We start from the raw sequence: 27,115 nt of genomic DNA, 5'->3' as shown, positions 1-27,115 counted from the left end.
GTTGTAACGCACGCAGAGTTATACTGAATGAGAATCTATCAAGAACTCTCTTCTAAGAGAGAGTAACCTTTTAGTTTCAATTACGTATATCTGAATTGGGCACGTAGTAGAGTAGTTGGTTGAGGAGCTATGCTACAAGCCGGAAAGTCGCGGGTTCAAGTCCCGATGAGGTCATTGGAATTTTGAATTGACGTAATCGTCCCAATCGCACTATGGCCCTGGGGTCGACGCAACCTCTAACAGAAATTAGTACCAGGAATCTTCCTGGGTGGTAAAGGGCGGCCGGCGCGTAAAGCAGACAAACTCACCGCCATCTGTAAGCCAGTTGTCTAGATAAAATGTGAGAGCCTCGAAGGCCTGATACAGGGATAGCTTTACCTTTTTTATATCTGTATTATATTTTTAGATAAGATTTGTAATTTAGAAATTTTGCTGGAAGTTTATGCTTAATCATAAAATAGAAGGAACTTCATTTAAAAGGGGTTCTGATTATGGAGGGATCGTTTGACAATTTGTACATACCGAATTCTTGTCAGGCAGTAACAAAGGTGCACAAGTGTTCGTTTCACGGATTGATCAGACATCATGCGATACCAGCTTACCACTTGATTATAAGAGACGACAGTTTCCGTCAACACAAACTTGTATAAAGAAGGAGAAAGAAGCATAAAACAGAGAAGGAACGGAAAGGAAAGGAAATGAAGAATGAAGATTCTGATATTTTTTTTTCGTCGTTTAACCAAGTCCATCGAAGAAAATTCCGATAAACACTCAAGTGCCAAAAGTCATGGGATAGCAGTATGTAAATTTATTTTTAAGTGGCGCCACCGTCCCTTGAAGGCTTTGGAATGCCCAGAGCAGTATCAGTTGTGAGGTGTTCTCTCGTGAGTCAGGTTGAACACCAGCCAGTCTGCTCATGGCAAGCCGACGTGAATTATCGGAGTTTGAATGGGGCATGATAGTGGGTGCCAGGCGGATGGAACATTCCATTTACGAAGTTGTGCGGTCATTCAATATTCCTCGATCCACGGTGTTACGTATGTACCGGGAATACCTTGTGGAAGGCATTTCCACCCACCGTGGACAACGCAGTGGCCGACCACGGGTGCTTAATGATCGTGACCAGCGGCGTCTAGCTAGAATTGTCAGTGGTAACAGACAAGCGACACTGGCTGAAATCACATCCACAGTCAATGCAGGAGGTACCAGACGCATATCCAGCAGGTCAGTGCAGCGTTCTTTAGCTTATGGGAGCAGAAGACTGACCAGAGTGCCTCTGTTAACACCACGACACCGGACACAGCACCTCACCTGGGCTTGTGACGTCGCTAATTGGACCCTGGAGGATTGGCAACATGTGGCGTGGTCCAGACGGCATGGCTCAACATCTCTCCAGAGGTCTTCGGTTCACTTGTGGAATCGATGCCACATCGAGTTGCTGGACTTCGCCGGGCTAGAGAGCATCCTACACGATATTCGGTACCTATCCCATGACTTTTGGCACTTCAGTGTATTTTCCGACATGTGTCACGGCCGCCTTAACCCATGTCCCCCCAATGTGACTATAGTAATGATACAGTTCATCATTGGAGAGTATCCAATCGGTAGTAAATTACAACTGTATTTAGAATACACGTAAGAATCCCATATGCATAAAATCCAGTATATTAAGTTATTATAATTGCATTCATAATTATTACTGACGTTTTATAAGAGCATTATAAAATCGTATATTGGGTTAGCACATGCCACTTTTCTTTTCTTATGATGTTTGTAATCGCGGCGGTTTGAGGAATATTTAGCATTACGTGTATACTCTATGAATGAATGAATGAATGAATGAATGAATGAATTCATATACTTTCTCATATAGCGGTATATACAGGGTGTTTCACGACTTTAGGGCATAACTGCAGGAAGTGATTTCCTAGGTCTTTGTGATCAAAAAAGTTCATATAAACATGTGTCCGATTTTGGACGGTTACGGAGTTATGGCCGTTTTAAACTCAGAATATAAGGTAACGATTACTGACAATAAACGGAACAAAATAATAAACCAGCACAATACATGATACATTTAAAGTATGAATGTAAAGTTAACTTCGTGAAATTACCTTTAATTTTAATTTATTGGTGCTCACAGCTGATTTTCGAAAATGCCACCGCCTGCCGCAACACAGGCTGCCGCTCGGTTGTGAACCGCGCCGGACATACCAACCCACCACGCCTTAGGTACCTCTCAAGTGTCGAGATAACGAGAACGGTCTGTCTGTAGCTGGCTAAAAATAGCGGCCCGTCAGATGATAGACGCGGTTCACGCGAGGGCGTGTACGGGAATGAAAAAACGACCATAACTCCGTAACCGTCCAAAATTGGACACATATTTATATGAACTTTTTTGATCACAAAGACCTAGGAAATCACCTTCTGCAGTTATGCCCTAAAGTCATGAAACACCCTGTATATAATATATATTCTACTTTGCTTCTTTTTTGAAAAAAAAAAGTATGCTTATGAGATAAACATGGCGTATGTGTGAATGAACTCCTTTCATAAAATTTTGATGATTTTTTCAAAATAAGGAAGTTAGGCTGAAATAGGATAAAAGAGAGAAGTAGCAAAAGAAGCAAGTGTGGAGCGAGGGAAGCAAAGAGAACGAAAGAGAGAGTTGAATGGACATGAGAAAATGCGGCGAACCGTTGGGTGTCAGAAGCTGCCTCTACCAGCATAGCTCTAGCCCAGGCATGTCCAACGCGTCGATCGCGGGACGATTTTTGATCGATCTCATAAGCCTATTAGGAAATTATACGTGAAAAGCATGTAAATTCACTTGTAATATAATATGATTATATTCAGATTTTGAAGGGAAAATACGTCATTCCTATTTTTCTGTTCTTATGTAGCTTACGTGAAAATTGCTTTACACTTGTGTTAAGTGAACTGTGGGGAAGTCCCTACTCTATCCTTATCACGTGAACTCTTATTTTTACCAGTAGTTTTGCCTAAAGCGATGATGATAGGAGGGGGTGGTAGATCACTGGCAGTTTTGACACTAAAAAGTAGATCACAACCTGTTTGAAGTTGGACATGCCTGCTCTAAAATAATGTCCAACATAGCCGTTACGTGTGACATTGGACAGTAGCAAATTAAGAGAGAAATTGGCTGTTAGAAGTATGTGTCGGAACCTGCGATCGACCAAGAACTTGGAACTTGTCGCGGCACAAGGAATATAAACTGAGGGAAGCAACTTGTGGCCCGCTCATTTCTCGTCACCAGAGTTCAGGGCAAAGTTCTCATGTACTAGTAGCCATTAATTCCATTGCAGTTATGAAAGAGTTCGAAGTACTTGGAAGCGACTTCTCCGATTTCTTTTAGAAATAAATTGTATCATGTACATGTGCTTTGTACACTACACCCTTTTTAGTAGAATCGATAAAGTTAGACTTCGGCTTTGTGTAAAATTGTGGATCTGCTCAAAAAATGTAAATCAAAATTAAGACGAAGATGTGGCGCCGTGTACATCTGCAGCCACCTGCTCACGCTGGTTCCTCGCTCGAGGATTTTTCTACTCTGAAGATGGAGCCGATACGTTCCTCCGAAGCGTCGGTTTACACAAGCTCAAACCGCGCCACATCCAAGAATACGGCATTCTTCATAGATATCGCCGTGAAAATTATGATTTCCAAATAAATTTTAGTTTTAATCCCTAACAGCAAATTTAATTGAATTTGTGAGTTGAATTTGGAGATGAAACATGCTAACGAATCGATCCAGTCTCCCCATTATGCGTTCATTTATTATGCATAGGACGCTTGGTGTAGAGAGTAAAACATACAGAGTGGGGTAGACAGTTATTTTGGATGGCGGTCCATATCAGCAGCTTAGGTAAGCTCTAAAGCCTACTAGTCACACGTCTATGGATATAAAAATTCAGGTTTCCCTCTCATACATAGAGAAATAGAAGGGCACATAATAAATATGTTTAAAAAGGGTTAACTACACCAATTCAATACAAGCTAGGATTCAGTTCCTGATAAATAATTAATTGCATAACAATAAAATAACTTTGTTTATGAAGAAAGCTTCTAACTTATGTCACGAGGCATTAAAAATGTGTGTATGTTCACTTTATATAATTTATGTTACTGAAAGAGCGTCGTTAAGTGACGTAAGACTCAATCACTCTGTCCAGTATTCTTACAGGCAGTAGTTCTCAACCATTTGTAATTCTCGGGACAACACAACAGCAGCTGCTTCCCAGGGGAGCCCGTCTCACATGTGGTACGTGTCATGTGTTACAAATCGCAGTGCAGGCCCTACTAATGCAATCAGTATTAACAGCGGTTTTTGATTTTGTTCATCCCCGGTTCTTAATATGTGTACAAACGGAAAAGTTGAGTGGCTTCCGCACAAATAATTCAACAGTTGTATGGGATAGGGCTGTGTTGTGTTGTCCGGAGCCGTTTTATAGCTTCAGAATTGCTATTTTATTGCATATTTTGTGTTTTATGTAAGTGTTTTTGTGGTTAGGTAAGGAAGGGCTCTGATGAGTGTTAACAGCGGCCGTGGTTTTCTTAACACGCAGTTTTCCATAAGGCCATGTTTTTAGTAAGATAACCCCCATTGTTGAGGTATTTATTTGAAGTTGTCCTTGTGCTTAACTAATTGAGCACTGTGCCATGGAGTCATATGGGGGAGTGGATGTATAGATCCACACATTCTTGACCTCGGCACTAGTTGGAGGTGAGTGGTCAGTTTCACACCACGGCCTCTTTACACCCTAAAAAGAGCCCCCGGTACCTATTGGATAGGAGGGCGGATGGGCCCGAGAACCGGTCTGGACGAGAAAAATCTCGCCCCTACTAGGACTCGAACTCCAACCTCTCCTCCGTCCAGCTCTTTAACTATTCGCTATACCGACGGCGTTCTAAGGAACTGCATATTCAGTTGTGTTGTTATACTCGTGTTACGCGCTGGCCTTTTCCACCTTCGCATAACTTGGCTTACTGGACATTCACAGTAAACATTTATCCAGGAAGTCTCATATAAAGCAGTTTGTTAGATATATTCTATTTACAGAGATCTCGAATCTTACAACATGGCTGCGCCTACCCATTGTGAGGGAAGAAGCGAGCTCCTCACCTCCCAACCGAGCATACAGCCAAATGCGCAAGATGGAGACCAGAAGAAGGGCAGTAGTAATGTCACGCAAAACAAAAATTGTTACAGTCCCATTTTTACGCTTCTAAAAACACTCACACCCGAAAATTCAGTATGATTATCGGCGATTTCGCGTGACTCAGTACTTCATCTGCATTGCTCAGTAACAAACATCAGCTCTGGATGTTTAGAAAGAGCGGATACGGACCCCGGGGTCTGGAGGGGAGGGGGTGGATAGGACCGCATGTGGATCACCCGGACAACGGCAAGCGGTAACAATGAAATCCTCTTATTGCTTGAAAACGGTAGAATAGGAGCATCTGTATCATTACGCAGCGGGGTGTAATCATTTGCATGTACATCTGGGGACGACACCGATCACGTGTCCTCTTCTGACGTCAATTAGGGAGGATTGTATCTTCAAAACGATTTGTGCATGTTTTGTACGCCCCGATGCACAGGTGGGATGGCTTCTTCTGACAATATTTTAATATCTGTTCTCCTGTAAGAGGAAACAGGGACATGAGCTGTGTATTGCTCAAGACTGGAGAAGTGACAGCCATGTACTCCTAACCAGTATTTTATTTCGAGAGTGTAAAATGTTCCTAATCTCACAATTGTCTTCATGGATGAACTCAATTTCCCAAGGTCCTCCTTGAAAGGCTCGTCAAGAATTTCCCCATCTTGTATAGAACCTGAATTGTCGTTCTCGAGTTCAGAAAAGCCCGATATTGAACCCTATCCTGAGCCAGCTGAATCTAGCCTACACCTTACACCTTGTTCCCCTTGAGATTTGCAAACAAAAATCAGTGGGGTTGCGGAAAAGCGGGTTAAGCCGCTAATCTTAACTTCAGAACAAGAAGAAGCAGCTGTAAATATTTATGCAGTAAAGGTAAAATTGTCGCTGTGCCCAACGAATTAAGCACTGTGCCATGAAGGCATATGGGGGAGTAGATGTATAGATCCACATTTTATTGATCTGGTCACTAGATGGAGGTGAGTGGTCTGGTTCACGCCCCGGCCGCTTTACCCATTGGATAGGAAGTTGGGTGAAACCCAGAGAGTGAACGATTTGGAGAAGAGAAAATTCTTGACCCTACCGGGACTCGAACTCCGACCCCTCAGTCGTCCAGCCCGTAGTCAGTCGCTGTACCGACTACGCTACCCCAGCTCTCACAAATGTTTATGCAGTAATGTGTTTAATTTAGTGTTTTATTATGCCACAGAATGAAAAGTGTATGTACTTAGGTACAATCTGATCTTTATTTAAACCTGATAACAGGGAAAATATTGTGACGTGTTTATGATATTTTGACTAGTTTTTATTTAACACCGAAGAGGGATGAAGTGATAGGGAGTCGGAGAAAACTGCATAAGGAGTATCTTCACAACTTTACTCTTCGCCAAGTACAATTAGAATGATGAAGTCAAGGAGGATGACATGGGCAGGTCATGTGACACGCATGGAGAAGAGAAATGCATATAGGATTTTGGTGGGAAAGCTAGAAGGAAAGAGACCACTAGGAAGACAGAAGTAGGTGGGATGATAATATTAAAATGGATCTTAGAGAGATAGGATGGGGTGGTATGGACTGGATTGATCTGGCTTAGGATAGGCACTAGTGGGGGGCTCTTGTGTCCATAATAACGGACATGTTACAATGTTCGGAAATTCTTGAGTAGCTGCGCCACTGGCGGCTTCTCAAGAAGGGCACACACTCCCTCTCTGTAACACCACTGAAATTCTGTATGCGCAACTCAACTGCCCATTGCATACTGCATGTTTCACCCCTTTACTCCATTTAATCGCTCTGATAATAAATTAGAAGTACACTGTGAGTTGAAAGCCCCTTGTTAAAGGTTTCTCGGTCATTCTGTTATTTGTCGTCGTGGATTAGGTAACTTTGTGCTTCTACGAGCCAGCGTGTCTCTTTTTCATTCCGGACTGAACTCAGCATTCAGATGTTCCTACTTGTTACAGCAAACGCGAGACTTTAGAAGTATAAACCAGCAACAGACAAATATACCGCAGAATATCTGCATTGGGCATGTGTGGAGAAATTGAGGTGAACTGATTCGCATTCCGCGGTTAATACTATCTAAAACATGCATAATATCAGAATAACAATGTAGGAGAAAGTACTGTCTGCTTAGCCTGTTATAGAGCACGTATGGATTTATTTACAGAATTAAAGTAACGCGGTAAAATGTGCCGCGCCATAGCTCAAGCGGTTAGTCGCTGGCTTCCCGCCGCGGCATCTCGGGTTCGATCCCGGATCTGGTCAAGTGGGTTTTGTGGTGGACAGAGTGACGCTGGGGCGGGTTTTCTCCGAGTACTTCGGTTTCCCCTGCCAATCTTCATTCCACAGAATTCTCCATCATCATAATCACCCTGGGCAGGCACAATAAGGTAATCAGTGGGCGCCGTGCCGAGTGGACCCAGCTGGATTCCACCCCCCACTAAACGAACACGGTAAAATTGGTGTCTTTAAGTAAGATTTGAGGTTTTCATGACGGTGACTATTAGGAATGCCGTCTTCTGGGATGTGTCGCCGTGTAGATCTTGTGTCAACGGACGTTTCAGAGGAGCGAGGAACCAGGTGGCTGCAGATTCGCTCGCGGAATTTTCTTCCATGGATATGGAGGCGATATGTTCCTCCGAAACATAGGGTCACACAAGATATACACAGCGCCACATCCCAGAAGACGGCATTCTTCATGGTCTCTTTTAAGTTTGGAAAATCTGTTCCCGTATATTCCGCCCTCGTAACTCCAACTTACGTTTGCCTTTCCTACTAGGGCAAACAAACCTTTCAGATATCTCGAGTAAGTTCTGTTGCTAATTCGTGTGTAATCACTAGTATATCATTTCTCCAAAGAAGGTATAACAGGAGACAAAAAATATGCTCGTTCATGGGTTCATATGTAAAGTGTAAAATTCAGAACACGTACATGTTTTCCAGACGAGTTCTTCAAATTCTGCACATCTCATTGGTCATGATATTTAATTACTGAACGTTTTAATCATCTGCTACAAAACTGGGCACATAACGAAATATCTATTACATAAGATTAGGAAATATTTCTCTGTGGTTCCTTAAATATTCATCGTGTTAAAAATGTTGCAGATACTAATTTCAGACCTGAATGAGACCTTCATGATACAAGTAAACCATATGCCGGTTTTCAATAGAGTAATGGTCGAGTTGAATGCCATGTTAAGTAGAAGTTGCCGGTATGAACAACAAAATCAAATTAAATTTCTCCAGTTTTTAGTACTATTTATCCCTAATATGAAATTTCATCTAAACAACTGCACCAATGTGGAAGATAAAATAACTCGGACTGACCAGAGGACACGGCGTACCCTACAGACACTTGTTCAGATAGAAACTGTACTGACTCTTGTACTTATGTGCACACTTCGAATAGTCCCCAGAACCGAGAAAACGCATTAAAAGTGTTTTCAAGAAGATATTACAGGAATTTCCAGAGGAAGATTTATGAAAAGGACGGGCTCTATCTGTTGCCGAGTGTATTGGTTAAATCGTCTTTTCATCATTAGCTTATTCCGACGTCAGATTACGCTGAAAGACGATTCTGTGTGTCACTGAAAATCATTCAAAATTTTCCCTTTGATCTAGGTATCATTTTCGTACTTTTTATCCACCATATTGTTGTTAAATCCGACTGAAGCGGTCTGTTGTAAATCAACAACATTTGATTGGCAGGGCTACGTAATCTCTATCAAATGTATTTTCGAATAGCTAACCACGCAGTTGGTTCTTGCATTCATCGAAATGTCCATTGTCACGTGGTAAGTGTGACTAGAGAGGAAGTTTGGATTGGTGGTACGCTTTATTGGACTCTTACAGATGATAACTACAATTAATTGCGACAGTCACTGAGTTACACACTCCAAGGATCACCGTAACTACAGCACATATGAAGTCTTCTCAGTCTTCACTAGCCGTTGCTTGGTAGCGGCTTGCAACGGCGGACGTTCCCTTTCCTCTGGGTTCCCAAACTCTCCGCGGCCTCAGCTACCGTATTCTCACTTCTCACAACTACAATTCTCAACTGACTCAACTGAACTACTTAGTCCTCGTAATATAGCTCCGGCACGGATCGCACAGGAAACGTCTATTCCTTTAATGCGTGTTCTGTCGTTGGCGGGGAAAGAACGTGTCCACATAGCTGTTCCACAGCAACGGCTGTTTTACTGTCGCCTATTTACATTACTTGGAAATAGTTCTACATGTCACATTACTCCCTCATTAAGTCTGCTCGTCCCCAGTAGCCTGCAGGCTTACCGCCATTTCTTCTCCGATCGGTGCTGGCAAAAACTTCTGAAAGTGGCCGGAGTCCTTACATCTCTCGCATTCCAGCTATGGGTAATCTTTTCTTTCGCTTGGGTGGGGGCCGACTCCTCCACAGTGTGCAGTCACTCACTTTTAGCAGCCCGATGGAAAATCCGCCCGAGGGTCTGTACTAGGCCCTCATAGAATGTCGCTTTGCTTCCCAGACGCAGCTCCTGTCTCCTGCGTCACCCTCTGACCCGTTGCCGGGTGTCTTGCAAGGTCCTCTACTACTACGCCCATTGCGCAGAGCAGGAACGGCACGGCGGATAAACCGTTCTCGGGTGACGGTCAGCTTACGCTGGGACTCACAATCGCCCTGGGTCCATTATCTTCGGGTATCGGCGGCATCCTAAGGCTAGATACCGTTCCCCGTATCGGTGTTGCCGTGTTCCGATAGCGTCCACTGCGGCCTCTTCATTTCGGACGTCTGATTCTCCGCTACGGACTTTATACCTTCTGGATTTGCCTGCATATTTACTAGACGGCCCTCCAGCGTGGCCTTCATTTCCTCATGGTCTCTGACAGAAATAAGTACCAGGAATATTCCTGCGGGTAAAGGGCTGCCATGACGTAAGGCTGACAACCTTACCGCCATCTGTAAGCCGATTGTCTAGAGAAAATGTGGGAGCCTCGATGTCTCACAACCCTATGGGCCTTCACGGCCTGTTACAGGAATGGCTTTACCTTTAAGAATGAAAACCCGGTTATTTCAAAATGCACGTTGGTGTAACTTCTTGTGTGGTTCTACGGAATAAATGCGGTATAGAAAATCGTATCCACATTTTGTTTTATCTCTGAAATTTCCCAAACAGATTTATTTTAAATTTAGTGCAAGGACGTCTACAGGATAGTTGGTCGAGTTAATTTAAGTTTGATTCGTATCGATTCTGTACAATCTCTATTTTACGTGAAGTTGAATTTTTTTCTCTAGAACACACTTTTTCTCATGAAATTTGTTTTTTTTTACCCTGAAACCTACTAAGGTCAACAGTTGTTAAGATCGTTTCTCGGTACGAAGGATGACTCAATACGAGGAACGGTAATTGCTGAAGGGACAGTCATTAGCTTTGCAGCAGGAGGTTTGTATCGCCAGTAATTGAACATATGGCCAATGAGGTATGCAAAATAACAAAGACGGCGTTTATAAAATATTAGTACATTTACCTTTCTACCTTTGTTAATGTATACATTAACAGTTACCCGCTATTTGCTACGCCAAAGCGTTGAACATAATTAATCTTAATGCCGCTTTGTGAAATGGAACTGCAACGTCATTATACGTAATGAAGGAGTTGTATTCAGTAAGAGATATAGAAACCAATTAGGCCTATAGCCAGATTCGGGCATATGAATTGCAAAGAATGGAATCGATTATGATCACAGTAAGACTATAAAGAGTTATTCTCTTGTATTGCATCTAAACATTTGATGTGATCCGTCCAATCGGTGTTATTAAACGGCGGAGGGGGTCGTAAATAGTTTCTCTGATCAAATTCTCAAGATACAGAAAGCTTATGACTGGCCATAATTCAAGTGTTTGAAAATTACATGTCGATATACTGTGTTAATGTTAAAGTGAGGCGTTGTGTTTCGTGTAAGAATGAAGAAGGTTCAGTCCTTCGTGTACACTTATTCAGATTTAAACAGAGAGATATTTGCCTACTTTCAGTACATTTCACTTTATACGTACGGTCTTTGAAGTGTGTCGAATGAACACACGATGCCTTGCGTTTCTTCTTATGTTTCATATCTGAAACTCTGTGTCTCGGTATGGCTCTACAGCCCTTTGGACCGTTGTCGACTTTTCAGTTTCCTGATTCTATATACAGGCGGTAGGACTCCTTACAAGGGGGATCAGCCCGTCTCAAGGCCGCTACCTATTCACAGAACAACAGAAACACACACAGGCATCCATGCGTTAAGTGGGATTCTAACCCAGGATCCCAGCGTTCTAGCGGGCGAAGAGAGTTCATGGCTTAGACCGCGCGGCCACTGTGATCGGCTCACATCTGAAACTACTTAACGCATTTGTATTAAATTCTGGTATTAATGGTCTTCATGAACATTTTTCAGGAGAAATTGAAATTCACTCTTTATGGGTAGATTGTGTTTTTTTTTATTTGGAGTACATAACGTCGGATGGTAGGATGACTGTTGAAAGATGAGTTGGAAAGGATTTGGAAGTAAGCGGCCGTAGCCTGTTCCAAGTATTAATCGGGGATTTGTGTGGAACGACTGAGGAAGTCTACGAGAAACCTAAAGGCCGAATTGCAGCATCCCGAATACGAATAAGAAGCGTCACGCCTAGAGGCTAGGGTCATGAACTGTATGGTCTCACTGGTGATGGTGCTTTCTGGAATCGAGACCCACGTATTGGCAGTTATGACGTACACAATCTTTGTGCGAGCATTAAAGAAAATCTGAGAGATCTGTCACCGGGTGAAATATTGAGATTGCAGTTTCCAGGCGAGACCCAAATCATTTTCTTTAGTTTCACTTCGTAAGGAACATCATTTGCTGTCTTCTGAAACAGTACCAAAGCTTCCTCCGTCTGCATCTTCTTGTTATTGTGAAGTAGGATTGTCTCCTTCAGTTGCCATTAAGAGTGAATATACGAATATGCTGTATGTTTCTCCGTGCCTCAGGCTGAATCTTGCAAATATTCAAACTGCCCATCTTGTAGCAAATAGGCAGCTTCCCGTCACATTCAATGCATGAAAGTAAGAAGGTAAAAGAGGTAAAGCTATCCCTGTAACAGGCCGTGGAGGCCCATAGAGTTGTGAGACGTCGAGGCTTCCACATTTTCTAGACAATCGGCTCACAGATGGTGGTTAGGTTTTCAGCCTTACGCTCCGGCCGCCATTTACCTCCTGGAAGATTCTTGGTACTCATTTCTGTTAGATGCCGAGGCGATCACAGGGCCATAGTGCGGCTGTAAGGATTAGGTCAGTTGAAAAACCGAGTAACCTCATCGGGACTCGAAATCGCGACCTTGCGGCTTGTAGCATAGTGCGTCAACCAACTGCCCTATCGCATGAGAGTTGCTATTCTTTATATATGCGCAAATAAACACATGATTTACACGGAATATTTTCTGTATTATTCATCTATTTTATTTTGTACTGATTGTACATATTTTCACTTCGTTCGTTGTATGGTAAGGCCGATCACAGTGGCCTCGAGGTCTAGGGCATGAAATGTCTTCGTCCCCTCGAACACTGGGATCTTGGTTTCGGATCCTATTCGAGGCATAAATGTGTGTCTTCCTTTATTCTGTGTTTGTGATGTTGTTTTCTGGCCCAGTCAGCAGAATTTCAAGCCGGCTTATTTATGTGAAGTACGCGATTTCACTCACTTTTTAAGTGGAGGGGCTACGAGCGTACACCCCTTCCCAACCTAGAGGGCTACGTCCGGCAAGGGGACTTCACCAGTAGCTGTGCTGCTAGCCTTTGAGAACACCCTAATCGCGCCATGGAAATGGCGGTTTGTATCTGCAATAAATTAGAGGCAATCCAGTGAAGCACAAGATTCGTAATGAACTCCGTGATTTTAGTCCGCAAGCGAACTATATCGACCGAGCGACCGTCACTTGTCGGTGAAGTTTAGTGACAACTTTTGCGGACAGAGGGTGTCGCATGGTCAGCGCAACGAATCCCCACGACCATTAATTTCGATTTTCTAGACTGGTGCCGCTACTTTTCCATTAAAGTAGCTCCTCAATTATACTCACGAGGCTGAATGGACCCCGTTCTAGACCCACTACTTCTCAGAAAGAATCTTATAGCACCGGGAATCGAACCCGGACCTCTGGACCTCTCGTAATGAACATTAAAAAAATATATACGTACTACGAATATACCTTTCGCCTCTGGACTTTTAGTAGGAAGGGAAGAGAACGCGGAAATCATCCGAATGCGTCAAGAATAACTAACGGTATATATTCTGTATTCACACTTAAATTCATTTTCGAAATAGATCAAGGATACTTGTCTGTGAATCGTGATTGGTACTTGTAGCCGAAGGATGCAGCCCACGGGCGCTGCATGTTACAGACGCGTATGAATTCACCATCATCATTACACGTTAAGCTGCTACTATTGATTATTTCTGTTATTTCACTTTTCCTTGAATTGGCGCTTGCTGAATTTCATGAAATTAGTGCTGCACCCATTCATAGTACGCACTTGCTTACGTACATGTTTACACAGACACACCTGCCTAGGCTCGCTTATCTGTATACAAAATCGAAAGAATTACGATTAGTCGCCGTCAAACAGGCAACAGATCAACAGACGACAAAGGAAAAGTAAAAAAAGTAGTTCTGGGAAGAACTAATCGCCTGTTTTCCTTTGATACGACACGGACCGTATAGAAAACTATTTTTTTGGGGGGGGGGTCACACAGACAGCAAGATCTCATAATCTTCCAAACACAATTTGGGATGTACACAGAAAGACAGCAAGGTGATCTCTGTAAGCCTCCTTTTTAGTTTTCATTTTGAAGAAAGTAATCTAAGAAGAGATCAACCACAGAACACATTTATAATTATATAAATATACGTGCTCACAAGTACTGTATAAATACACAGGTAAACAGTGAGGTATTAACGGCTATGGGGATCCGTTGCGCTGACCACGCGACACTCTCTATCCGCAAAAGTTGGCACTAATTTCCCCGACAAGCGGCAATCGCTCGGTCGGTATAGTTCCCTTGTGGACTAAAGGCCACGGAGGAAGGAAGGAAAGAGTAAAGTTGTTCCTGTGCCTACTTAAACACTATACCATGAAGACATAGGTGGAGTTCAGATATCGCTCCACCTTTCTTGACCTAGGCACTAGATGGAGGTGAGTTGTCAGCTTCATGCCCTGCCGCTTTACCCCCGGGGAAAGAGTGCCCGGTATCATAAATACACAGATTGTTTACGTAAAGAGTGGCCTAAAAGTAGATATAAATTTGCACGTATTGGATTATTATTCTCTTTACGTCCGGATTTCCCCTGGCTTACGACAACGGGTGAAAGGGCACCGTTCTGAATTTCGCTGAGGGAAGAGTAGACCGCAGAGACGCAAACGAAACAGCTTCAGGGCCGTCGAACGTTTTCTTCTGGTGAGTAGGCGTGACGTCGGAAAAAGTGGAGGTCAGGGAACCGCGGAATGTCGACGGGCCGAAGGCTACCTCCATAGACGCGTCCGCAGGTGCTGATGGACAGAAAGACTGTAGGACAGCGGACAGCGACGGGTTTCAGTTTGAACATCGCCGGGATTGACTACCCCATAATCACACGACGTCCTTAAAGTTTCTTTAAATAAATTACCAAATATGTACCTATTTTTGGACCACCCGTATGTCACGTATCCATGCTTACGTGTGTACCGGATGGAATCGGCGCGTTCGTACGTGAAAGTTGGTATCAGCACCTTCCGTTATGTTGCTACAGTGCAACGCCGAAGATTTCTTTTACAGTGCAGAGGTTGTTTTCTTGTTACTTCATGCACTTGTACACATACTTTCGAATAAAAGTAACTTCGAAATTTTAAATTTTTAAACCACAGAGGTAATTTTATGTATTGCCTGATTTAATTTTCAGTTACTCTGTATTTCGCCCATAGAATGTGTTTATGAGCTATGTTTTGTTCTCAGAATGAATAGTTTTCTTTAGCACTATTAACAGACTGATCTTTGTAATATGCCAGGAGGCAAGAAAATCAAAACATTATTCTTACCCTTCCGCTGTGTATTTCAACTTCGATATGTCCTGTGACCTGCTATCTCGAAACGGGTTTTCTTTGTTTTCTTCCGTCTTAAGGCAAATGTTGAGGTTGTTCCCCAGATCCACGTTGTTAACTATTGGGGAGTGGATGTATAGACCCACGTTCTCTTGAACTCGGCACTGGTTGGAGATGAGTGGTCAGCTTCACGCCCCGGCCGCTTTACCACCGGGTAAAGAGACACCGGTATCCATTGGATAGGAGGTTTGGTGAAGCCCAGAGCCGGTCTGGACGACATGGAGAAGTGAAAATTCTTGACCCTACGCGGACTCGAACTCCGACCCCTATGTAGTCCATCCGGTAGCTAGTCGCTATACCGACTGAGCTATGCCAGCTCAACAAATGTGTGTACTTGAATTACTGGAAGTTTTTTGGAAGTACTTTTTGTAGAACTGAATTAGCTTTTGACACACAGTACTGTTGGCCAGAGAAGTATCATCATCATCATCATCATCATCTTCTTCTTCTTCTTCTTCTTCTTCTTCTTCTGTTGTTCCCTCTTGGAGCATAGGGTATCCGTGAAAATCTTCATTTCAATTCAGTTTCTTAATCTTAGACAGTTGGTAGGACTCCTTGGACGGGGACTCAGCCCGTCGCAAAGCCGCTACCTAACACGAATAGAATAAATGCAGACAAACGTCCATGCCTAGAGTGGGATTCGAACCCAGATCCCAGTGTTGGAGCGAGCGAAGACATTCCATACCTTAGACCGCGCGTCCACTGTGACCGGCCCAGACGGCACCAATTCTGGAAAATTAACTGCGGTGTTGCCTACTTACGAATGTATCTGTTTCTGTCTTTCTGTTATATTACCCTTACCAGAAGAGTTAGTGGGCAGTGCTTTGGAGCTCTCAGGCCCCCACTTTACCTGAGATTTATCTGTACTTCTCCTCCCTTCTTATTGATACTTCAGAACAGTTCTAACCTGTCGGAGCTTTTAATTACACCTTTCGTTTGAAATCACCTGTACTCACAGGAGAACGTCGGTCCATCGCAATGTTTTTCTTTATAATAAGATTTCAGGTACCTCATTTACCTTAGTGATGTCATCTGAACTCTTCCAATTACTGTCCGAGATGAGCGTAACAGACAAACGGAGTCCTTGTCCCTCCTTTAGTGCAGCTGCGTTGTTCCAGACACAGAATCTTAATCATGCACAGAACTCTGTTCGAAAATTGGTTCGTTACTTCATTTTAACAAGTTTCTTCTCTTCTCGCTTGTTTCGCTATAAAATTAGATTCGAATTTAAGACAATGGGCGATAATGATCTCACGGTAAATATTGTGTAGTGTCACTGTATAACATGGCAGCGGTAACGTTAAAATACATGCAGAGCCTTGCATCAGTATGGACTGTGAGCGTTTAGACAATGGAATATGGCCATGGATGATGAAGTATCTGGAGTAAGCAGTCGCGGATAATATTTATGAATCTGTGGTATGTATACTTATTGCTAGGCAACGACTCGGTAAACATGTGCCCGCGGTAAGCGCGCCTCAGCAATAGAGAGGCAGTTTTTTGTGTTGTCAGCTCCGCTACCGTTGCTATACCCGCCTAAACAATACGGGACAATAGAAGACGGTGTTTTCCGTGGGGTCCATGCAAAGTGGTTATAGAGAAAGAGTTCAGTTAAGCAGCAGACAGTGAAGAATCGAGTTTCGAGACGCCAGCCTACCGAGATATGAGTTTGAGAGCAGAGGAATCGAATTCAGTCGAGTCTTCGGAATTAGCAGCTGCAGAATAATGGCAAGAAGGGAATTAGGATGTGAGACGAAGTCTTCATGTGTGATTTGAAGTGACAGAGCCTTATAAATCCGTTGCCAGGATACGGTTAGTGAAGAGTGAGAACTCTAGTGTGTGTGCAACCGTGAACTGGAAAGTGTGTAGATCAGCGATAGCGCTGTATTACTTATACGTAGTTCCGAGTACTGTGTATAAGGTGTCAATAAATTCTATCATCCATTCCAAATCCTGTCTTATAAGTCACGCACGTACAAACCCCTACAGGGGACAGTACTGTCAGGATGTTCGCGTAGAGAAACTGAAGAAGATGGCGAAAAGCCTTGGTTACATTTAGGTGTGTAACTTGACGCGGAATGGGCCGGGGGGATATGTGGGTACAAGTCTGTAGCGGTACCATCACCTCATGCTTCTTCTATTGCTTCTCCTCGTAACAGTCATTATTAGTATTATTATTATTATTGAAGGAGGTGGGTTTCCCAATGAACCGCGACCAGTTGTTGATCTATTGTACGTCACCCTTTGATATTCTACCAGTCTCCATACCCTACCGATACTGGTGCGTGCTATCAGCCCCGTTGAGCCAACGAGGTCGGCCCTCGGTACCTTGATACTTCCCCCATCTGCCAGAGGCATTGGAAACTACTTTGGACGGGAAACTTGTTACCTAATTTAGCTCAGAGGTCTCCTAGAGACATGAGGTTCTTTTACGTGCCGTAAATCTACGACACGGGACCCACGGCTTAAAGTTCCTCCTGGAGGACTTGTTCCCTGAATTTTTCCGCCCTTAAAAATTCGACGACCTCCGCCGGGTTTGAACCCACGTACCTTGAGTCATGAGGTGGGAATGTTACCCCTAGACTACGGAGGCCGCTAGTTTAGTGTTTATATCCGAGGGCAATTCTGAAACCATGAATCCTGTAGATATTATCACGTAGAAGTGGTAGATAAGTAAAGGTATCCCTGTAACAGGCCGTGAAGGCCCATAGGGTTGTGAGACATTGAGGCTCCTACATTTTCTAGACAATCGGCTCACAAATGGCGGTGAGGTTGTCAGCCTTACGCACCGGCCGCCTTTTACCCTCAAGAATATTCCTGGTACTCATTTCTGTTAGAGGCTGAGTCGACCCCAGGGCCATAGTGCGGCTGGAAGGATTAGGTAAATTGGAAAAATCCATGTAAGATTTGAGGCTTTCACGGCGGTGACTATGAAGAAAGCAGTCTTCTGGGATTTGGCACCGTGTATATGTGGTGTTAACCGACGTTTCGGAGGAACGTATCGCCTCCATCTTCAGGGTAGAAGAAAAAATATAAGAATTCTGCAAGCGGAGAGACCGTGAGAACCGGTAAAAGCTTTTACCACATATACACGGTGCCAAATCCCAGAAGACTGCTTTCTTCATGGAAAAATCCACATCGGGATTCGATCCCGCGACCTTCCGGCTTGTAGCATAGTTCCTCAATCAACTACGCTACCGCATACCCCCCGTAGAAGGGGTAGCATGGCTAATAATTTTTGGGGTGTAGATTTGATGATTGGATTTATTGGACGTGTCTTATTACACTTACAGTTGATTATAACAGTTCACACATTGAAATCCTTCATAACGAATCTCTCACTGTATTTCTTCCGTTTCTCGGACTGGTCTCTAGTCTCTAGTCTTCTAATACTCAGTACGACTCATGGCTTTTCGGCTACGACTCACTCAGTTTCAAAGTCAAAGTCAAAATCACATTGCGACTGACGGTCAGTCAGTCAGTAAGTCTTTGAGGCTGATGATCAGATATTTATTACTGTTTGACAGTTACGGTCTTGTGTTTGTGGGGCGCCCTCTCTGACGAGAGGACGGGTCTTTTTTTTTATATGCTGCTTGCCCTTGCCAGCGCAGTATTTCTCGGGTCCGAGTCCCTTGGGAGTCGCAACCATATTTTACTGTCTCAGATTTGAGACTGACTCAGTTTTGCTTTGCAGGGTCGCTTATATAGCGTTTCGGTATCCGTTATTGATTACGCATATCCAAGGAGATGATTTATGTAGCACCTAGCTATGAATTGTGTTTCGTCCGTTGCTGCGAAACGTAACGCTGTCCCACTGTTAATTGCGTAACCATTGCCACGGTAATGCATGTTCACCAAAATCCGTTGTCCAGCAACGATCTCTTCTGCGTTGCCAGGGGAATGTTCTCAGCGAAGCGCCGCCCAGCAGGCGGTCATATTCCGGCTTTCAGGCGTCATGTCACAATATGGTGGAGGCACCTTAGACTGAAGGTCATCAAATCTTAGGGTCTGTATCTGCACAGGAATGAAGAGCAGTGGAGACTGGTTGTAGAGGAGGCCGATGCTCAGCCAGGGCTGCAGCCCTGTGAAATGTATCGATGTCCCTGCAGGATTTCAACCCGCTATCCTAGGCAGGACGCGCAATGGGCGGCGCGGTTGCTGTAGGTTGTCAGTATTTTGTTATAAACTTATAAAATATTATTGTTAGACCCCCATGCACATTCTTATCCCTTTATAATGACGCATTGTAATATTTCAGGTGTTTCTGCGGGTGCGGTGACGTGGGTGTGAGCAACAAGTCATCCCGATGACGGCACGACGGAGCGTCACGCCGCGTCACGCGCCCGACGCTGTGTTTAAACAGGTGAGAAATCTAATGTAGCATTATAGGGGATAATAGTATTTTGTTTTACAGATGGAAGAATTGAGTGCCTGTGCTGTCGTCACAATCTTTAGCGTTTCCTTGGTCCTTCTGCTACCGCTCACTCTGTAGGTTTGTATTCCCTCATTCCATCATAGTCATTTCCTTCATGCATGTTGTAATCGCGTCGGTCTTATTTCTGGCCTCTCACTTGACCTTTTTGTTTAATTGTGTTTATCTTGATTAGGTCTAGTGGGAAAAATACGTATAATCTTTTAGACGCTAGATAACTTGTATATAAATAGTTTATACAGTACAAAGAATTCAGGGTGTTCACACTTGTAATTTATTTATGAAAATTAATTAATATATGGATAATTGAAAGGGGAACAACAACAAACTACAAATAAAAATTACGCAAGATACTGTAAATGTCTGTTGTTTGGTACGCATGCATGACCCTTCAATAAAATTTACATTCACACCTCAAAGTTCTTTCTCGGTGATTAAAGTTGAAACTTAACTTGAAACCCTCGAACGAGTTTAGAGATCATTCAAGCCTATCATCGATTTCGTCCAGTCCTTCAGTGAACACTGGATGTTTAACGTATCTTTTTATCTGTAATGATGAAGTCAGTGTTATGCTTGTACATTCTCCTGATAACAGCAACAGCATTTGATGTATTCTGGGTGGGTTCTGTATTTATAAAACGCTTAGGTATGTTTACGCTCCGTGCCAGTTGGAACGAGTTCGCAGGAACGCCAATGAAGGCGCCACTTGAAAGCTTTATTACGAGAGCTGCTTACAGGGGATACACGCGAAGCAATTAGCTGAAGAGAACATACGAGTATATGATTGTAGAACTCAGCGGTAGCGTTCGAGTCAGTGAGCGCCGAATGTAAATGACCATCTGGAAGTGGTCCACACTAAACTTCCGAATACACGACCGGATTTACTGTTTGGTCTCACCGCTGGATCCAGGCGAAGCAAATAAGTCAGGATATAGAGGACTTCGTATTTTCGATTCTACTGAAGCAACAGCAATGCGACTTGGAAACCAATCATACAAAGGGTGTATGGCCGAAGTAATGCAAGGTCTGGAGGAGATGCTACAGGTTAGCTCATTTGCTGAGCCGTGTAAACGAATGCATCAGATGAAAGTGAAATGTATAAAAGAATAAATAAAAAGGTGTGGATATTTAATTAATAAATTTGAAGATCTGCTAGATCGCCGCATGTTACGACGGGCATAGCTAGTTTATTTGTAATTTGTTGGGCTATGGGCTTGCCGATCCCTCTATCAGTCTGCTGGACTGGAGGAGCGTTGATGTTTTCTGGGCGGTTCGACTCTTTTGTGTGATACTCTAAGGTGACTGCGTTGTAAAATGTTACTTGTGAGATTTGAGGTCTTTATGGCGGTGACTATGAAGAATTCCGTCTCCTGGGATCTAGCGTCGTGTAGATATTGTGTAAACCGACGTTTCGGAGACTGCAGACTCAGTCTGCAGCCACCTGCTCACGCTGGTTCCTCGCTCGCTTGTTTTCTTCTATTCTGAAGACTGAGGCGATACGTTACACAATATAGACACTGCGCCACATCCGAGAAGATGGTATTCTTAAAACATGTTACTTCTTTTGCATGGATGTTTGGACTCTTGTCCCAGGGATTACGCCACCTCATTCTCTTTACATACTGTTCTCCAGTTTCCTGCATATGAAATATAATATTACAATTAGACGTGAAGATTCCTGATCTAGTTATATAACTGATACTTGCTGTCGGTGTCGGGTGTCTGCTATTTCAGAAGAAATGTACGGGTTTATTAAGTTTGTGTTAGAAATACGTAATACACTTTCTTTTGAAGAATCACCTGACGGTAAGATGGTAACGCCACCTACGTTGCTTGCCTGCAAGGTATCTGTATCATTTCTTATTATTGCTTTGTAAATGCGGAAAGAGAGACAAAATCAATACATTCACCTTGCTTCGATCTGGAGAACGGTAACTCGAATTACGGAATGTTTGCTCTGTCTTTCTGAACTTCTTTTTCTACTCCGCTTTTAAACCATAAATATCTTACAATATTTTCCTATACGGTCTTACCATGATTATAATTTGAAGTTATTTTTAGCAATATTAAGGCGTATAAGAGACGTGGCGGTAATATTTCACGGACTTATAAATCTTGCCAGTAGATGGAGGTGGGAGAGTAGTTCTGTCTCTTTCTGCTTTTTACCCCCCTGGACATGTGAAAGTATCGGCTGCCCATGATCTAATTGTCGGTGAGTAGAAACGCTAGTTGCAAAAAAGGGCCCAGGGGCAGAGGATTGGAGGCGCGATGTAGCCCCTACCTTCTGTACGCTGGGCGCAATATTTTCATTGCTATTCATTCATCCTTCCATCTTTACAATCTGGTCCCTTTTGTCTATTAGTCAGTCATAATACATATAGTCATTCTTCCAGTCCACTCATGAATCTTGTCTATTGACCTGCGCAAATCATTTTATCAATTCATTCAGTCACGGTTATTCCATCTGTGCATCCTTCCAGTCATCTAAACAAAATAAAACAGTAAATACTCAAAAACACTTAAGTCATGTTTGATCACGTTGCCTAGAGAGAGCGTTCCCCATTTTATCCGCACAAGTTGTGTCTTTGAAGGTGAAGTCCCTGCGCTTAATTAGGGATCACACCACATAGACGCATGGAGGAGCATACTATTGTCTCGGCACCAGACGGAAGTGAGTGGTCAGCCTCACCTCCCAGTCTCATAGTCCCAGAGAAAGAATTCCCGATGTCCCTTGGATAGGAGTCTGGGTCTGTCTCATAGCCGACTTTGAGGCTGTGAAGAAGAGAAAGATTTCTTACCTGTGGCCATCTCGCTCCTACCACGTCGCTATACCATCTGTGTTGTCCATGGATGAAGAACTCTGTTTAGGTCTGCATGGTCTCATTGCAGCGTTATGTCAGTGGGCTGCGTTTAAAAACAGAAAGAACCAATCAATGCCGATAACAAGCTGCAGAGATCAGAGGGCCTGCGGTTCGAATGTGGCAGGCGGCCCGAATCAAAGGGCCCTCTAATCCAGGTTAATTAGATTAACAGTGATGCAATATGGCGCAACACAAATATGGCTACTAGACAGTTTTTCTCCAAATACTCTAAGCAAAATGCATGATGGACTTCCGCGGCTTTATATTTACGGCTTGGTTCTGTTATGAGAGTTTTAATGCATTCTTTTGTCCCTTTCGAAACTTGAACTAGCAATTTTTTGGGGCCAGGACGCACTGAAAGAAGGGAAATGAGAGAATCGAAAGAGGAGAATGAGTAAAAAGAGAAGAAAATGAGGAAGAAGAAAAAAATGAAGTGAATAAGAGAAGGACTTTGCCCCATGAGAGATAACAGAAAAATCTGTTAAGCGAATGCACCTCCACATTCCTCTGAAGTTCGCGTGCTGGTAATTTGAAAACTGTTATGTCTTGTTCTAGGGCAAGAGAAAGCAGCGTTGTTGATGGGACCCGCCCAGGCTGCCCAGTATAGTGATGTAACCTACAGCTCCAATATGATTAGTTACGCATCTGTTTCGCATTATCGTCAGAGAGGTTATTGGAATGATTTCATATAGTAAAATTACAGCTCTCGCATAAACTTGTCTCTGTGCTCGTAATAAAGTTTTGTAACCTTGACATACTCGTCAGAGATAAAGCCCAATTTACCATTCATACTCTAGTATTATGTTCAAGCCGTCTGTACGAATATATGTGCGCACACGTCAGAGTCCTAGAAACTGACATGGAGAGCCTAATTTTGTATCTGTTCGGTTTAATGTGTGGAAAAAAATTGGTTTGCATTTTCCGTTCTTCACTCACGCTCTGCGGAGACTTAGGTCCTGCACCACCATCGCGATGTGTCAGAGAAGTTGCCGAATATATATAAAAAGGATGAACGATCCTCAGATCGCTGTAATTTATAACAGAAATAAATAAATAATGAAACGAAGAAAGTACGTGTATGACATTTCCTCTGTTCCTAAGCGCCAGATAATGAAGGCATTACCGGAAGTGGAGATAAAATTCTAACAGTTGGCTCTAGACGGATGTGTGTGGTAGCCGACTCACCAGTCGCTTTACCCCCTAGCAGAGATCGGCTTTTACCCATTGAGTAGGAGGTTGTGTGGGCCTCGATGCACGTGTGGACATGGCGGCAAAGATAATGTCACGTGTTAGGGTCGTGATTGTTAGACTGGGTATAGATTGGATGATTGAATTTATTGATACCTTATACATAACCCTCGGAACTACAGCGCTATCGCAGATCTACACACTTTACAGTTCACTGCTTCAAACACTAGTGCCCTCAGACTATTACAGTCTCCACTGTCCGTTTCCTGGCAAAGGATTTTAGCACAGGAACTATAACAGTCTCACTTAATTAGACTCACCAAATATCGCGGTACTGTAACACACGTAAAGTCTTCTCTTTACAGCCAGAGTTTCAACTCCACTGAACTGCACTTAATAATTCTGATGCCTCAGTTTGTCAGTTCAGCTCCTCTGCTCGCAGGCTCATATCCTGGCAGGCTGGCGTCTCGAAACTCAACTCATTGCCATTTCTTGTCAGTCATTTTCGACTTCCATCTCAGGAGTCCCTCAATTCTGTGTCTGCCGGCCTTGGATCCTCGTTATATAGCCTGGGGACGGCCTCAACAGAAGACACTGCTTCCCAACAATTCCTCTGTTGTTACAGAGGCGTGTTTACCTCGCTATTGCATAGGAACTGTAGTTTTTCTATTTCTTGCGTGTTTATTTCCGCGGGAACCTGTTTACCGAGTCGTTGCCCGGCAGTGAACGTCTACTCTGGCTCCGCTATTCCGGATTTCAGGTGCCATGTCCAAATAATATATCCCTGCTCCAGCAGACGGGAACTTCGGTCGTCCATTTTCTGTCCATCCACACTACTGACTGAGGTATCGCCTATAATAAGTAAACAAATAAACTAAGAAACACACATCCGTGTCCAGTGACGGGAGGGTTGAACTTTGGGAGTTCTGTTATTACAGTGCTAGTTAAATAAATGCGTTACAATAACATTATTTTGAGCGAGAGGGAATGAGGCACGACTTGTTAGGCATATGGGAGTCTCAATCATAATTGAGGAGCTATTTCCAGGAAATAGCGGCTCCGGTCTACAAAACCGAGATTAACGGCCGTTGGGAACCGTTGCGTGGACCACGTGACACCCCCATCCGCAAAAGTTGGCACTAACTTCGCCGACAAGCGGCGGTCGCTCGGTCGGTATAGTTCGCTTGCGGACTACAGGCCACGCAGGTGTTTTGTTTATGACAACCTCAATCAAAGAGCCCAGATGGCAGCATTCCCCGTACTCGGACACCGCGCACTTCCTTTCGTCAGTTAACATAGAAATGACTGGAGCTTCTACTATTTTGGAGCACACTAGGCCGCCTGAGTGGAAAGCTGTTGCATCAAAGGGTGCTGTTACTTTGGCGAGCAGGGTAGTTATAATCTGAAAATCGTATTTTTGTTATTATTATTGTTATTCTTGTTGTTAACGTTCTCAAGGACAGAATCGTCTGCTATCCTATTACGGACATTGTTAGTCTTCGTGTACACACAAAGTAAATTAGGGGCGTCTCACCTTTCAATGTGAGCAATGTCTCAAGGCTTAGTCTCTCATTAAGGTACGTCGCAGTCCGCGCCATAGCTCAAGCGGTTAGTCGCTGGCTTCCCACCGCGGCGGCACGGGTTCGATCCCGGGGTCTGGTCAAGTGGGATTTGTGGTGGAAAAAGTGGCGCTGGGGCTGGTTTTCTCTGAGTATTTCAGTTTCCCCAGTCAATTTTCATTCCACCAAATTCTCCGTCATCATAATCACTCGGGGCAGGCTACAATAGGCCAGTCAGTGGCCGCCGTGCCGAGTGGACCCAGTTGGACTCCACCCCCCACTAAGCGAATTAAAAAAAAAAAAGGTACGTCGCAGCTGTAAAGAGCATTTGCAGTTCTGTAGACGTCTTTAATAAGCATACTGTTTTCCTTGAGGATACGTTCTCCCCTTTCAGTCCAATTTAGTTCATGGTAACGTAGTAATGTGTTATTTATATTGTTCCAGTTGTTAGTTCTTAGTCTAGTTTTTAGTTTTGTGTATATTTATATTGAAGATTGTACTAGCTTCGGCGGTACTTATTCTATAGTGAAGATTGAGACTGGCCGTCTGCCCTACCACAACCCGCAGATGAAGATTAAAACCATCACCACTCCTATACAGGGCCTGTCAGAGTATCATAAGTGGATGACTTCTCTACCCAAGACACCTACATAGAACAAATTTACTTATTACTCCATATTATCGAGAGTAGATTGTAAATACGCTATTAAATAAATAAACAATAAAAATATTTTAATGGTCGCGTGTTACAGGCTACTTGCTGCTGGCAAGCACTCACATAAAGGAATCGAATTATCAGAATCAACACCGTTAAAGCAGAAATTTTGAATCTGTGGCACTAAGAACCGGGTTTTTAAACATTACTCAGATGTGCTTCGCCCCCTCACGGTGTTGGTTTCATTGTTTGTAAGATACAACAGAGACAAAATTCGTTCAACTTTTAACTAATAATTGAGATAGGACAATAAGATCACGTGACTATGAAGTACACCTGGCTGGATGTCGTACCCTTCGCGAAGTTAACCAGCAGAAGGAAGGATAAGTACCATGATAAAGATCACCAGTGATAGGTATTGGCGCAGGGGGAAATTGGCAGTGTCGCATGCACGCGTTTCGGAGTAATCAGCAACGTCACGTGACAGTCTGAGGTTCCTTGTCACTGCCGAGGAGTCAGGTGGAGTGTTCAGGTACACGAATTTGTAAGAATGACCGGAGAGTGTTTGACGCATTTCGCAACAATACACGACAATGATTATCTGAATCAGAAATTCTTAATATCCGCCCTTCCCCCTGCACTTGAACTGTAAAGCAGACGGGCACCGAATTCAGGATCGTAGGGCCCACATATCTGAGAATGTGATGACGTTCATACTGGATGACTGAATAAGTACAGGATTGCAGGAACGGAATCCGCATCATTTGTTTCTTCCTTCCCATCCTCTTTGTCTCTCTTTCTTTCTATATTATTCCCTTCGTCCCTTCGTTGATCAATTTTAATCGATTTCTTCTTTCTCTGTTTACAATACTGTAAACTCTTATTCTGCTCCCACGCTCTCTTACTTACTCATGGGCTGAGCCCTTCTGGAGGAGCTGCCAATTCAGCAGCTACTCAAAAATTTCTCAGCATTTTATGGAACACGAAGGTTCATTTCCGTGTTCACAAGAGCCCTCCACTGGTCCCTATCCTGGGCCAGATCAATCCAATCCATACCATCTCATCCTATCTCTATTGTCCACCCACCTACACCTTGGTCTTCCCAGTGGTCT

At 43.5% G+C, this 27,115-nt stretch overlaps 1 protein-coding gene across 5 annotated transcripts in view; it reads left to right on the top strand.

The window, feature by feature from the left end:
- The window catches only part of LOC111870004 (protein cycle), a 128,822-nt gene that overhangs the window by 31,106 nt on the left and 70,601 nt on the right, over positions 1-27,115 (top strand). For all 5 annotated transcript variants that reach the window (XM_023861929.2, XM_033753645.1, XM_023861926.2 and 2 more), the window contains exon 2: positions 19,567-19,671. The gene's annotated coding sequence lies outside the window, so the exon portion shown is untranslated. The remainder of the gene's footprint in view (positions 1-19,566; positions 19,672-27,115) is intronic.

The sequence above is a fragment of the Cryptotermes secundus genome, unplaced genomic scaffold (genome assembly GCF_002891405.2).
Source record: "Cryptotermes secundus unplaced genomic scaffold, Csec_1.0 scaffold2845, whole genome shotgun sequence".
Lineage (NCBI taxonomy): Eukaryota > Metazoa > Arthropoda > Insecta > Blattodea > Kalotermitidae > Cryptotermes > Cryptotermes secundus.
Note: the sequence above shows the minus strand (reverse complement) of the source record. Positions and strands in the feature narration are given on the sequence as shown.